Source organism: Staurois parvus, unplaced genomic scaffold (genome assembly GCF_062004578.1).
Source record: "Staurois parvus isolate SC_StPar_1 unplaced genomic scaffold, SC_StPar_1.0 ptg000354l, whole genome shotgun sequence".
Classification (NCBI taxonomy): domain Eukaryota; kingdom Metazoa; phylum Chordata; class Amphibia; order Anura; family Ranidae; genus Staurois; species Staurois parvus.
The window spans coordinates 1,564,334-1,580,766 of record NW_028318150.1 but is presented as its reverse complement, the minus strand read 5'-3'; positions in this window follow the sequence as shown (position 1 = coordinate 1,580,766).

Sequence of the window (16,433 nt, the reverse complement as noted above, 5' to 3'; positions counted from 1 at the left end):
CTAAATACTATGTTAGAATGTTCTGAGCTTATTGGCTTTCATGACAGTTCTGGGTACCAAGGCATTACCATATTAAAGGAAACCTGTGTTGAGAGCAATATGCAGGCTGTTACTGTTGACCACTTCTTCTGAAAATACTAATTGCCTGACTGCCATGCTGATCCAGTAGTTCTTTAAGAATCACTAAATTGGAGGTATGTGGATCATGTATACCAAGTCTGTGACTCAAAGTACTGAAATCAGGGCTGGCCAAACAACTAGCATTTTCAGAAGCTGCTGCCTGTGTGTCTGAATGGCCTATCACAAGGCCAGATGGACCAGGAAGGGACATGCCTAAGACATGACAACTTTCAAACTTTTGCTTAGGAAAGCTTATAAAAAAAAAATGATTGCAGTGTGGTATCTTTTATCTAGCGCTAACTTCAGCTTTGGCTTACATTAACATCTTCAATGATTGTAACCATTCTTGTGTAGCAGAATCCTATTATAGGATGCTAGGTATATATAGTTCTTGGCTCCTTTTGTGATCAGGGGAGCAGTGCTCATTTGCTCTGGTCTGCTCATGGTTTCACTGGGCATGAGTTTGATTGTTTCCCCCTCCCTCTGGGAGAAGCTGTCCTGAATATTTACCATGTCCTGGGCCAATCCCTGGAAAGGTGAGCCTAGAAGGTGGTCTGGGAGGTGGTAAAATAGCCTGGAGCCCTAAGGCCCCATCAGGGAGCGTTCTGAAGCGCCTTTGGACTCAGTTGTTGTTTTTAATACATGGATAGTTAGGCGCTGCAATGGTTATATAACAAAGATTTCCTGAGGTCGCCATCAGGTGAAACATACATTGAAGCGTGATCCCGTCACTTCCGGGTTCTCGTGACGTCACATCCAGCCTGTTGTAAGCGAGTCTTGGAACACATGCTGGCCATCAAAATTGGAATGTACACAAACACAGGCTGCATAGACCGGTGCCAGTCTTGGCACCAAATATGTGAGCACATTGATATATATCTACTTGTTATGCTATTTTCAATAAATACTACACTTAGAGCATTTTAATTCATTGGGTTTATTTGAGCTGCTTGGAGCATTACCTTTATCTTGAGGAGAGCCTGGGATTGTGAATCCATCCACTATTTGTGTACCCAGTGTCTTGTGATCACGCAACTGGGGGTAGTCATCTTTGATCCCCTGGATCTATATATCTTATTAGGAGACCAGGAGGTCTGATCCAGGAGAGCCTGTTTCTGGTCATTAATATTTATGATAACAAAGCATTATTTGACCACCTTAAATTTTTTCTGGTGAGTGAGAAATTCACTTATTGTCTGCACGTGGTGAAAGAGCATATTTTTGGTCTACAGAACTACATCTTCATGGGACTGTCACTATAATATATTATGTTCACCATTCATCATATTTTGTTCAGGAATACCATTTGTATGATGTTATTGATAGTTCACTCTATTTTTCATCTTTGTTATATAACCATTGCAGCGCCTACCTATTCATGTATTCATTTGTTTAAGTGCATTTCACTTTTTAGAGTCAGCTATTAACTTTTTCTGGCTTAGAGTGGGAAATATTTACTATTGTTTGAATTACTCACTCATCTAGGCACCACAACATTGTTTTTTCAAATACCTGACTTGTTGTTTTTTCTGGGTCTCGGCCATGTCAGGGCTGGAACCTGGGACTAATCTGAAACTGTGAAGTTGCAGGATGCAGGATTTCTCTGCCAGGGGATCAGGTCTGGAAGGAGAGTGTCACTCACTGAACCTAGTTCGGAGGAAGCTGGAAGGAAGCAGCTGTCCTGGGGACTTGTGAGTAAGAGACTCTGATTGACCTCTTTGACTGTGCAGCACCCAAAAAACTTCAGTGACTGTGCAGTCATGCAAGGTAACCAGATGCCAAGAGACTACCTCATTATCCCCAGCTGTGCTATAGCCACAAGGAAAAGAGTGTCCTCTGCTTAAAGTGGAACTTTACCCATAACAATTTGACATAAAATAATTTTTTTACATACATTCCATATTAATTATGCTAACAGAATTAGTGTGTGCTTTAAGTTGTTTCCAGAATTGTTCCTGTTTCTCCTTGCCGAAGACTGACATTTTGCTGAAGTCCAGAGTCCTGAGCAGCATTAAATCTTTAGGCTGCAGATCAGCCTGTACAAATTCAGTACAGTGCCTAAAGATTGAGAGCAACTGAGCATGTGCAGAGCAGGGTGGGACAGTGTTTTACTGGATTTTAGGCACTTTTTTTAAATGTCTTACATAGCTATACCTGCAAAATAGGCCAGCCTGAAATGATCTAGCAGCACTGAATTTTCTAACTAAAGTTCCATTTTAATGCTACTGAGCGTTTTGGAATATCCAATGCCCCAATATCTTTCCTGTTACAAGTTTCACAAGCAATAAATTACAAAAAGACAAATCCCTGGACTGTTTACTGGGGCCAGAGTGAGTGGGATTGTGCTTAGGTGAATGGGCAGCTTCTCCACTACTGAGGAAGAATTAGTTAACTGTATTGACTCCTACAGCAGTAGAGCTACACTTCTGAGGAATGTAGTTCGAGGTCAATTAATCTAAGATTCCTAAATATGAATTAGATAAATAAGTCATTTTCAGGAACTAATCATGATATTTGGGCCAGATTTTGCCATTTGGAACATTGAAAGAGAATTGTTGAATGTATTGATGACAACAAATTTGCTGAAAATGTTGTGTAAGCCTCACTTCAGTCATGTCCAGAAACTGGAAATGCTAATTAGATGGTCCTAGGAAAGTCCCAGGGGATTGATTGCACAAGCATGGCCAAAGTGGAGAACTTTTTACCAAAGTTTTTTTTTTATTGCACAAGCATGGCCAGGGTGGAGAATGTTTTACCAAAGACTGTAAACATTACAGAAGGCTGAAGCCATGAGATGGAGGTAAGACTACAGCTGAAGAGAGGGCGGGGTACTTTAGGTTGGGGAAGGGAAAAATGATATATTTTGTTTCTGAGCTTGCACTTATCCTTTAACTAATGTTGGTGTCCCTGCTGAGAGGTTTTCCACATTTCCTGTTGCAGTTGCAGCAAGTTAACTGGATTAAAAGTGATAGCAAATCCTTATAATGGAAACAGAAACACTTTTTCAGGAGGTTGGAAAACACTTAGAGCCACTGTCATGTTTTATTTGCTGCCTATGTCTTTTTGTCCCAATGATATCTGTTCCCTTCATTTCTTTTTCTGACATCATCAGGATAAAAAGGGGACGTTTTCACATGCGAGACACAGGCATTGATCAAATGTTATAGAGGTAGTTACTCCTCCTGTCTCTAGTGGAAACTAAATGGCCACAATTTTCTGGCTGTAGCTGAGATTTAAAACTGTGATCCATCAGTAAAAATGTAGACAGAATTGCCAGCATATCAAAAGATTAATGCTTGGATAGCTACCAGCACACTTATTTAAATTTATACAAGTGGCAATTTAGAATCTCAGTATTTACTATTTTGATGTTATAGCAAAAAGGTTGTACCTTAAACTAAGTACTAAAAGAACTTATTTAATGCATTGACATCTTAGAGACAGCTCCAATCTGTTCTCCAGCCAAGACACTTTTTAGCCAACTTTTGATCTTTTGTTCTGTAACAGCTGTAACAGAAATATGTATTGCTTGAACTATGACACTTGAAATATATTACTAAAGCTTACCAAATACAAGATCTAATTACCTTATTTGACCCTTAGAAAAGAAGGCATCCACTGTCTCATCGGGGAAATGTCTGGGTTCCTTAGAGAAAGTGATTTAGAGTAATTATTAAAAGTAAAACAGAAATTGGATTGCTTGTCTTGGCCAGCAATCAATTATGAAGGAACTAGTAAGTTTTTCCTTTTACTTTATTGTTCGGTTCATATAGATTGCTAAAAAATACAGTGTAAAATTGGTGGAAAAAGGAAGTACTTTGCATGATACATACTGTAGTTCGTATGGCTGCAAAAAGACACGAGGCCATCCAGTTCAACCTGAGTGTGTGTGTATGTGTTATGATGTTCGCTTCCTGGACACTAGAGTATGAGAACTGTATTAAAGTGGAACTAAAATTGGCAGACAGTCAGGATTTTTGTCTCTTCTGCATTAAAGCTATTTACCTGCTTGTCCGCCCTTGTACAGTGTTCCATGCATTGCACAGCTCACTGTAAAAATTTGGCAATTCAGCAATGTCAGCTGCTGGGCGAGGAATTCTGGGATACCAAAATGCTGAAGCTGAGGTGAATATTGTTCTTCTTTAAGGGCTTCAGGGAATCTTTTGTTAATTGCATTGATCTTTCAGCCACTGTGTTTTTCTCATTTTAGCCCTCTGTAAATCAGAGAACATGTACTTTGCCAAGAGTGCTACATCTATCTCTATATTTTTGCACTTGTGAGTACCAAATGTTACTGTTCACACATTTGACATAATTGAACAATATGTTTACATTTTTAAAATGGGAATTTTGTCCAGAAGGTCTTAATTTACTTTTAGGCATGTTTCAGAAAATGCAATAAACACGCCTTGCTGTCATGGATATACAGGCATTTGATACCGGTGTTTACCTCCACTAATGGCTGTATATCTGCAGCAGCTGGAAGACAGATCAGAAACATTATAGGTTTCATAATGCCACTTCTGAAAATTCATGCATCTCTAAATATAGAGTTGTGTAGTGGCATTGGCTATCTTACAGGCAAGATAGAGACAGTAACTCAGAGTTTGTATCCATTCATGCACTTTTTCACATCTCACATCCTTTTGAAGCGTATCTATAGTCAAATGTAAAATCATATATTCCTTTGCACATTGTATTTCAGTTATTTCTAACCTACCCCTATTACTCTAAACAATCTTGAAGTTTGTAAACTTACTTTGTGAAGATCCCCAGATTTTCACTTCCTTGAATTCTGTGACACATCTTCATTATTCACTGTTTCCCCGTTGCTGTGTCACACATTTCACAGAGCCCGCCTTCTGAACTACAGAGAAGCTGAGATGAGGACTTTTAGTGAGGCCAAGCCAGTACAGAAAGCATTGCTTGCAGATAGCAAGGTATCATGGGATATGTATTCCTTAGAAATTGAATGCAAACAGCAGAGTAGAAGCTGCAAACCATGCAAAAAATCCAGGAAGTTGTGAAAAGAGATGTAAAGCAGACATGAAGAATTCACTACATGAATGGCGGATTTTTCAAGTAAGCTTATTGGGTTGTCAAAAATAACTATTGTTTGTATCTCTATTACAATGTTGATATTATAAAATGAAAGTGTTTGCTGTAAACATAGTTTCCATTTAAGAATACTTTATTTGTATGCACTGTTATTCAGATGCCCCAAAGTAGCATTTACAATGCATTACAGTATATAGCCATGGAAGGGTGGTCGTAGCCCTACAAGGGTAGGCTGTGTCTAGCTGCAGATCAGCATTTCAGAGACTGATTTCAACACCAATACTGGTAAACAAGGAGTAGTCAGTACACTAGTAGGTATCAAACCAGCTATGAGCAGGGATCAGTTGAACTGGGTTCAAAGAAGTTTAAATGCTGAACTCAAACATGTCTGTGCAGTAGAGAAAATGGCTCAGCAGCACTTACATTAACAAGGAAAGAAAAACATTTGCATAGCATCGTTCCCCCACTAAAATGCTTAGACCCTTTGAAAAAAGGAAACCAAAAAAAAAAAAATATGTTAGATCCTTCTAGAAATCCATACAAGACAGTAAAAGAGAAGTATTGGATTGTGTTTTAATAAAAAAAAAAAAAATACTTACCTTGAAGTAAAATCACACTTCAATCATCCAATGCTGCATCTGTCCCCCACCAGCTCTAAGGCTGAGAACTGAGTGATCATACACCACTGATCGCTCAGTTCCCCCCTCCGCTCTGAGCAGAGAGCTTTGGCTGTACTTCTCCTTAAATCTGAGCATGCAACCTGGCTGGCCAGGAAAGGGTAGGATGAAACATACCAGGTCACATGCCCTCAACATGGAAGACACCTTCCCTGGGGAGACCCCTCTGGAAAAGCACCTTGCCCCCATGATGAGGACAAGAATCTCTTACCCACAACCCTGGCTGGTGGTTTTGGGTATCTGGTGTTGCAGAGCTTATCGAAATCTTGAGACCCCAGATAATCCCCCTCCTGTTTGTGAATGAGTACAGGGTACATATCCCTACCATAATCCCCCTTCCACCAAACTTTACACTTGGCAGAATGCAGTCAGGCAAGTATTGTTCTCCTGGCAACCGCCAAAACTAGACACCTCCATCAGATTGCCACACAGAGAAGCCTGATTTGTCACTTCAAAGAATATGTCTGCACTGCTCTATTCTCCAGTGGCGGCGTGCTTTACACCACTGCATCCGACACTTTGCATTGCACTTGGTGATGCAAGGCTTGGATGCAGCTGCTCGGCCATGGAAACCCATTCCACGAAGCTCTCTATGCACTGTTTTTGTGCTAATCTGAAGGCTACAGGAAGTTTGGAGGTCTTTACCTATTGACTCTGAAGACAGTTGGCGACTTTTGCGCACTGTGCGCTTCAGCATGTGCTGACCCCGCTCTGTCATTTTACATTGCCTACCACTTCATGACTGAGTTGCTGTTGTTCCCAGTTGCTTCCACTTTGTTATAATACCACTAATGGTTAACTGTGGAATATTTAGTAGCAAGCAAATTTCACGGATGGACTTATTGCACAGGTAGCAACCTATCACAGTACCACGCTTGACTTCACTGAGCTCCTGAGAGCGACCCATTCTTTCACAAATGGTTGTAGAAGCAGTCTGCATGCCTAGGTGCTTGATTTTATACACCTGCGGCCATGGAGGTGATTGGAATACCTGAATCTAATGTGTGTCCCAATACTTTTGGCAATATATATATATACAGTGGGGATCGAAAGTTTGGGCACCCCAGCTAAAAATTTGTATTAATGTGCATAAAGAAGCCAAGGAAAGATGGAAAAATCTCCAAAAGGCATCAAATTACAGATTAGACATTCTTATAATATGTCAACAAAAGTTAGATTTTATTTCCATCATTTACACTTTCAAAATAACAGAAAACAAAAAAATGGCGTCTGCAAAAGTTTGGGCACCCTGCAGAGTTAATATCTTGTACTGCCCCCTTTGGCAAGTATCACAGCTTGTAAACGCTTTTTGTAGCCAGCCAAGAGTCTTTCAATTCTTGTTTGAGGTATCTTTGCCCATTCTTCCTTACAAAAGTCTTCCAGTTCTTTGAGATTTCTGGGCTGTCTGTCACGCACTGCTCTTTTAAGGTCTATCCATAGATTTTCAATTATGTTGAGGTCAGGAGATTGTGAAGGCCATGGCAAAACCTTCAGTTTACGCCTCTTGATGTAATCCCCCGTGGATTTCGAGGTGTGTTTAGGATCATTATCCATTTGTAGAAGCCATCCTCTCTTTAACTTCAGCTTTTTCACAGATGGCATCAAGTTACCATCCAAAATTTGCTGAAATTTTACTGAATCCATTTTTCCTTCTATTCGTGAGATGTTCCCTGTGCCACTGCCTGCAACACAACCCCAAAGCATGATTGATCCAACCCCATCCTTAACAGTTGGACAGAGGTTCTTTTCATTAAATTCTGTGCCCCTTCTTCTCCAAACGTACCTTTGCTCATTCCGGCCAAAAAGTTCAATTTTAACCTCATCGGTCCACAGAACTTGTTTCCAAAATGCATCAGGCTTGTCTATATGTTCATTTGCAAAGTTCAAACGATGATTTTTGTGGTGAGGACGTAGAAGAGGTTTTCTTCTGATGACTCTTCCATGAAGACCATATTTGTACAAGTATCTCTTTATAGTGGAATAGTGTACCACAACTCCAGTGTCTGCCAGATCTTTCTGGAGGGATCGTGCAGTCAAACGTGGGTTTTGAATTGTTTTTCTCACAATCCTGCAAGCTGTTCTGTCTGATATTTTTCTTGGTCTTCCAGATCTTGCTTTAACTTCCACTGTTCCTGATGACTGCCATTTCTTAATTACATTCCGAACAGAGGTTATTGACATCTGAAAACACTTTGCTATCTTCTTATAGCCTTCTCCAGCTTTGTGAGCGTCAACTATTTTCAGTTTCAGTTTTCTAGACAACTGCTTAGAAGAACCCATGGTGCTGATTGTTGGGGCAAGGTCAGATGAGTCTGGGCATTTAAAACCTTTGAGATTGACATCACCTGGTCTTCCCAGACGATGATTGAGAACAATCCATGACACTGGCAGGTCTCAGCTTGGCAAAGGGGGCAGTGCATGCTATAAATTCTGCAGGGTGCCCAAACTTTTGCAGACGCCATTTTTTTGTTTTCTGTTATTTTGAAAGTGTAAATGATGGAAATAAAATCTAACTTTTGTTGACATATTATAAGAATGTCTAATCTGTAATTTGATGCCTTTTGGAGATTTTTCCATCTTTCCTTGGCTTCTTTATGCACATTAATACACATTTTTAGTTGGGTGGGGTGTCCAAACGTTCGATCCCCACTGTGTATATATATATATATATATATATATATATATATATATATATATATATATATATTCCATGGTAAAGAACAGTGGACCATCTGGATAAGTAAGAGTTGAGATGAGTAACAATGCTGTTTTTGCTACAAAACCTCTTATTGGGTGGCTGTTTCTCGATATACCTGCCTGAGACATTAACAATATTAACATCAGATAAATTAAATAATTTGTAATTAACTAGCTGATATTTTCTATCTGTGTTTCTGTAGTATTTATATGAAGTGTATAGATGTTTTAATTATTGAAAAGGGAATAAAAATCTTTTAATTGGCTGATCGGGCCTAGTTAATGTATTCTGAATGAGAGTCCATTGCTTATGAACCAGCATGGCACACAAACTTTAATTTTCAAAAGAAAGAGGTTCAAGAAATCTTAGTAATTTTATTTGGGGTTCATAAAGCACAGGACTGGGTTTAAGTGTAGTGCAGTACTCAGGATTTGGTCCCATTACCTGCCAGAATGTTACAAGGTTACATTAACTAGTGTACCACTTGCATTAACTTTCTTCTGGGGTATAAACATTCAGGGTCGCTTAACTGAAGATAGAAAAGTAATAGTGATCAGTACAAGCAGTCCTGGGCAGTGGGCCAAAGGTTCACAATGTTCTTTACATTTTGTCATGTCCCCTAAGGTATTGGTCATATCATTTTATCATTTTATAATCCTAGAGTGGAATCACACAACTTACTTTGATGACTCAGAAGCACTGATGCTGTTGCAGCCCTATAATCCAATTTCAATCAGCTGCTTACAGTATACTGTTAAGAAAATGATATTATCCTCCAACTAGTTTAAATGTAATATGTCACCAATGTGTTTGCCTTCAGGACTGGAAAAACACAGCAACAATATAAATGATAAGTTTGGTTTTATTATGGCATTTGTCTAGAAAGCTAATCACAAACAATGAAGTGAACAATGGGGTAATATGTGGTAAACAAGTGTTTATAATAGCATGCAGTGTCACAGTTCAATATTATTCATCATGATCTATGCAGATTTTTTTCTTTAAAGTCTGTGGTGCCTGAGCAAAAACTAAACATTAATAAGTGAACCAAAAAATGTATGTGAACACACACAAAAATGTGCACTTAGGGCGTGTCTCTGGTACATCTCCCGAAGAAGGCTCCTGACAGGCTTAAGGTACACTCAGTTCCACCTGACCAACAGACCTGGCAGACCCCTCTCCTCATGATCAGCCAAAGCTCACCAACAAGTACTAGGTGAGGAGCTCTCCCAAAGAAAAGACCCCCTCCCCTCAAGGCAGGGGAGGAAGGAACCTGATGGCCACACATCATCCTCCTAGACTTCAGGATAGGCCAGATGACCCACACCATCCATTCTGAGTGAAAAAAGGGAGCATAAAAAGTAAGTGCAGTGACACACATGTGGAAAGCGAATAAATATGCAAAAATAAGTGCCAGTGCAGGTGCATTGGCTAGGCTTGGTAACAAAAATTGCCCCGTTCTTGGCCAATAGGCCTACTCCATGAGCCATAATGCAGAAAAAGGAAGGGTGTCGTGGCCAATTGCTCATTCAACAGTGGGGTCCCAAACCCATAGTGATATCAGCACCCCACAGACTCTCTGCCTTCCCAGCCCATGACTAGGCCAGGTGTGCTGTATGTTCACTACAATACATTATAAGCTTTTTTTAAATGATGATGAAGTTTACAATTTACTAAAGGCATCTGAGTTTTTAGCCTAAACCTCCTATGACAAGAGATGTGTTCAGATGATAGCCCGGTTACAGGAAGGCATCATACAATACAGTCTGTCTGAGGGGCCACTGGCCCCGTGTTTATTTTAATGTAACCAGTTACCAGAAAAAACATGTCAGCCATATAACAAAAAAAAAGACCTGCTAAGTTCAGGAAATGTCTCAGGCTGTGCTTACATCTAGTGATTTGGGATTGTGTGCCGAATTGCTGCGATTCTGCTCATAATTTCAAATCACACTGCAATTGTGTGAAAATGCACCATGCGTGTTTTGATGCCATTTATTTTTAATATCACCTCAAAAGTGGTGAGGTTTTGTCACGATTGTCGTACAATTTATAGCACGGAAAACGCGTCAAAATACATCCCACAAAGCTATTCACCCAAAAGAAGCTCCTGATCCTTTTTGGATGACAAACTTTGCACAATGAGGTTAAGGTGCCATTAAAAATAAATGGCACCCACACACGCGTAGTGCTTTTGCCAAGATTGAGATGCAATTTGGAATCACAGCCAGAATTGCGGCAATTCTGCTCACAATCTCAAATTGTCAGATGTGAATAGGGTCTCAAAATCCATGCAGTAGGCTTAAACTCCATCAACAGCTCATAGTTCTGCTCAGTGAACTCTTTCTGGTACAACCATACAGTCTGTACCAGAAAGAGAGATTTACTAAAATTGATGCAGACAAAATCTGGTGCAGCTCTGCATAGAAACCAGTCAGCTTCTAGGCTTTATTGTCAAAGTTTAATTGAACAAGTTGAAGTTAAAAGCTGAATGGTTACTATGGACAGCTGCACTAGGTTCTCAGTGCACCAGTTTTAGTAAATCTTTCCGTAGGTTTTCTCATGGCATACATCATTAAAGTCCCGTGGACAGAGGAATCAGTGTGTTTTTTTCTCACGAGGCCACCCTGGAGACCACCACCACCACCCCAGTTTGAACTATTTGGGAAAAATATCTCCCATCCACCATCTTGTCTGCCACTGTAACCTACACTCTGTCACATAACCCCCCCCCCCCTTTAGAGAATCCTCCTTTGCTCCTGTAAGGGAAAAAAACTTGAAATCCAGGTAACTCCCTCAAGCAGCTTTAGGATCTGCTTCCAGCAGGATGCTGCCAAAAGAACAGTTATCAGACAGCACATCCTGATATCCTTAGGCACCTGCTCCAATTCATTAAAATGAGAAAATATGACTTTTAATCTTCCTTTCATTGCAAAAATTGCAACTTAACACCTAGCCAAAATTAGTTTTTGTGTATCATGACATAAATTAAAGAAATGAAATCCTGATTGGAAAAGGGGAGGGGCGCTAGCATCTGAGCTCCACAGCGGCATGGATCAGAAGCTCCCATGCCCGCTGTAAGATCAAGCCACATCTGAACCCCCCCACCTACCTGAGTAGCTGTCGGGAGGCCCTGAAGCAGGGGAGTCCAGTGCAGAAGGCAGACTAGGGGGCAGGAAGCAGGAAGTTGTGCAGCGGTCGCTGGTCACTGGTGGAGGAGAGATTCAGTGGAGAAGCAGAGGAAACAGAGGAGGTCAGGTGATCAGTCAGGTGACTGGGCGGAGAACCAGGGAGCCTGGGAGCCAAATTCCGGAGGGAGCAGCTCAAATCCTCCCTGCACTATCCCCAAATGGGAGATCTGCTCAGCCCCTGAACATTGTGACGGATCCCCCCTAGTCCGGTAATGGCAGCGGAAAGTGGCAGAAGAGATGGTGGCAGGAGATAAGGATCCCTGGGGTTGAGAGCTCCCAATGCAGCAAAGAAGCGCCAGCGAGACCAAGGAGGAAAATTGAGAACAACTTCTGGACAGGGGAACGGGAACGGATGAGTGGCTTGGGGAGGCAATAAACTCCCAAAGACAAACCCCTGTATGCGACTGAGGAAGCTAGGAGGTACAAGGATAAAATAACAGTGTATCTGGGGGCCCCAGAGGTGAATGGCACAGTGTATTAATGACTTGTCTGCATGTTTGAAAAATAAATCCGCTCCTGCCATTACAAGCTTCCGTGTACCCCGAGGAAAATGAAGAGTAGATCTGGGGGAGAACCCCCCAGTCAAACTTAAATACAAGTACAATAAAAAAGTACACACGAGAAAAGTTCAGAGGAATCGATTTTGGAACCCCAGGGAGATGAAGGTGGTCTTGGAAGTCAGAGGAGATTATCTCTGGAAGTAGCAGAAGGAATTCAATTGAAAGAAATAGAGAAAGAAAAGGGGAAAAGAAAAATGGAGGAGCAAGAAGAAAGGTCTCAAATGCCCACAAAACCAGAAATCGCCAAAGTGTTCACAAAATTAGAAAATTTGATAAAAAGCAAAATGGCAGTGCTACATGGTGATATGGTACAAATTCTATCACGAGTAGATGAGATGAAAGGGAAGTTGGAGAAACAAGCACAAGTAATTAATAAATTAAAAGAGAAAATGGAGGAAATGAAAAGAGAACAGGGACTGTTATCCTATAAATTAGAAGATCAGGAAAACAGAGACAGGAGGAATAATCTGAGGGTTAGAGGTTTACCGAAGTTTTCTCAAGGAGAAGTTCCAAGGGACACAATGAGTAAATTGTTTAATTCAATAATGGGAAGGAGATAAACAGAGCATCTGAAGATAGAAAGAGTGCATAGGATAAGAAGATCCCAAAAAGTTTCACCAGATATCCTCAGGAATGTGATAGTAAGGTTCCATCGTAATGAAGACAGAGAAATAATTTGGAAAAAGTTACGTGGGATGTCAGATGCAAAGTTTGGAGAGACAAAAGTGCAAATTTTTGCAGACATAGCATTTGAGACACCTGCCAGAAGGAGATCATTGAAACCACTGCTGGACCAGATGAGAAGTAAAAATGGCCATTATAACTGGGGTTTCCCAGCATACCTGATTGGGTGGAAAGACAGGAAGTGGGCAACACTGAGATTTCAAGAAGATATTAAGGATTTTTGTGAAAAATTAGGATTACAGACTCTGGACATTAAGGGATGGTCTGTCAGAGAACAAGAGAATATAAGAGCAGCAGATGAAAAATAGCAAAGTGTTATTAAAAAGAGATAGGTGTGGGGTGGGATGAAGGGGAGATGGGAGAACAGCGGGGGTGGAGGACCCCAAGGGGATGTTTGGTACTCCCTGTAATACGGGTCCCTTTCCTCCTCTTTTTTTTTCTTCCTTTGCCTCCCCTCCGCCCCATCATGTCTCTCCCACTCTGCCTGACAATGCCTCTGAGATGAGACCTCCTACATCCGAATGTAGATTGAAATAGGGCCCTAAGAGCAGAAAAGAGGTATGTCAGACTGGCAAGAGAATGGTAACAAAGGAGAAACGGGTAGGTGAGGGGAGATGACGGAGCATCGCGACGGGCAGTAGGGAGACAAATCATGCCGCCAATTTCAGACCTAAAAATGAGAGATCAGGGTCTGAAGGAGTGTGCATGTTAAGAGTTTTACCCAGAAGAAGGAATCAACTGTGGCCGTGGGTTACAGTTGATTCATGGAACAAAAATAAGTCAGTGGGGTTTTGGGGGGGAGGGAGGGGGAGGGAGAAAAGGAAGAAAGGGAAGGTCCTCATACTTCAAAACACAGTTTACTTCAACCCCTATAAAGGATACATAGAGGGATATAGTTAAAATGGGAGGAAAGAACATGGTTAATTTATGACATATAATGTAAAAGGATTAAATACACCAACGAAAAGACATAAGGTTTTAAGGGAAATTGGCCAACGATTGATAGAAGTGGTATTTCTTCAGGAGATGTACAGTATATATTTCAGGTTTTGAATATTAAGTTATACTCTAAACTCTTACTAACCTGGTATTATGCAGACTCTCCAATAAAACAGGCAAAGGGAGTGGCAATAGGCTTTGGAAATAATATAAAATGTACTCTAGACGACAAGATCGTAGATCCAGCAGGCAGCTATTTATTTTTAATAGGGAATTTGCAGGGAAAAGAATGTACATTAGCACAGGCCTTGAAATTTCCACTCGCCTGCTCGTCAATGGCGAGTGGAAATTATGGTGGGGGCTAGTGTGTCCCCCGGGCCGTCTTGCTGAGCAGGCTCGGAGCTCAGACCGGATCTGTCATTGGCACTGGGAGCCGTCAGACTGCTCAATAGCTGAGCGCAGTGAAAGCAAAGAAAGGAGTGTGTGCTGTGCTCTTTTTATAGGGTGTATGTGTGTGTGCGTCTACCTAATTTCAGCTCACTCTGGTCACATGATCCTCTATATCAGCCAGTGGTGGCTTCAGGGGAGAAGAGAGAGCACTTAACAGCATGTGCATATGTGTGTGTGTTTGTGTGTGTCTGTGTATGCATATACATGTGTCTGTGTGTATGTACATGTGTGTATCTGTACATGTGTCTGCGTGTATGTACATGTATGTGTGTGTACATGTGTCTGTGTGTGTATGTACATGTGTGTGTATGTATGTACATGTATCTGTGTGTACACGTGTCTTTGTATGTATGTACATGTGTCTGTGTATGTATGTACATGTGTCTGTGTGGGTGTATTTCTGTGTATGTATGTGTATCTGTGTGTATGCGTGTCTGTACGTGCCTGTGTGTGTATACATGTTTCTGTGTGTGTGTGTATGTTTGTGTGTGTGTGTATGTACATGTCTGTGTGTGTGTGTACAGGTGTCTCTGTTTGTGTGTGTTTGTTGGTGGCGAGTAACTCTTAAGGCCTGGCTAGTAGCTCAGGACTTGAAATTTTAAGCCATGCATTAGCAAATATATATTTTTCTAATAAAAATCCGACAGTATACCTGGAAGGAATACTGACAAATCTTAGACTTTAAAAGGGGTAGCGTGATCATGGTCGGTGATTTAAATTTCTGCATGGACCCAGGGATGGATGCCTCTTCATGCACCAGGAGAGAGGGAGACAGGAGTCCAAAGAATATTAGAAAAAAGTTACATCAATGCCAGTTGATAGATGCTTGGAGGGTCAAACACCCCAAGGAAAGAGACTATACCTTCTTCTCTGTGGCGCAAAAGATGTATTCAAGACTAGATTATATGCTGATTGAACATAGACTCCTAGAGTCTCTGGTGAAAACTAATATAGAGGTAATGTCTGTATCGGATCATGCCCCGGTCACAATGTGGAAGGGAACAGAAGGAAGTGGAAGGGAACAGAATAAAATAAATATGTGGAGGTTAAATGAGACCATCTTACAAGATCCAGATATGGAAAAGAAAGTAAAACAGGAAATAGATCAATATTTTAAGAGTAATGAGACTGAGGAGGTGTCTATTGCCACGATCTGGGAAGCGCATAAAGCCTATATAAGGGGTATACTGATTACAATAGGAGCGGAGAAAAGGAAAGAACGAGGGAAAAGAATTAGGACAATAAGGGAAGAACTTCATCAGTTGGAACAATTACATAAAAAGAAGTTAAATACAGAGTTACAACAAAAGACAATATTAAAAAGAGAGAAGTTAAAAGACTTTATGGAACAAGAAACAAGAAAAACATTCAAAGGGATCTCGAAGGACAGAAATCTGTGGGGGAACAAACCAGGGAAATACTTAATGAGGAAGTTGACGGAAAAGAAATCAAAGAACTTCATAGATTAAATTAAAAAACGAAAAAGAAGAAATGGTTTTTTCAACCACTGATACAGCTAATACATTTCAGAGATTCCACAGTAGGCTATATGGACTAGAGGATACAAAACAAGAAAGAATTAGAAGAAGAGATGGGGGTGAAAAGACAGATGTATCTGAATGAGGCTGGAATACCTAGAGTAAATAAAGCTAGATTAATAGCTTTAGACAGTACAATATCAATAGAAGAAATCAACAAAGCATTAAGGGACACAGCTGTAGGGAAGAGTACAGGTCCTGATGGATTTACAGTAGGATACTATAAGAAGCTTAAAGAACAACCCCTAAATTATGTATTTATATGAATACCTTGGGAGAGGAGACAAAGATGAAGGAGGAGTCATTTACAGGCATACGTCACGGTTATACCTAAGGAGGGGAAAGACTGGTCTCAATGTACCAGTTACAGACCTATATCTTTGTTGAATGCTGACACAAAATTATATGCGAAGGTATTACCAACAAGGATGAAAGAGTTGATGTCTGACTGGATACACTTAGACCAAGTGGGTTTCATTCCGGATAGAGAGGGAAAGGATTATGGCTTAAGAACACTGCTT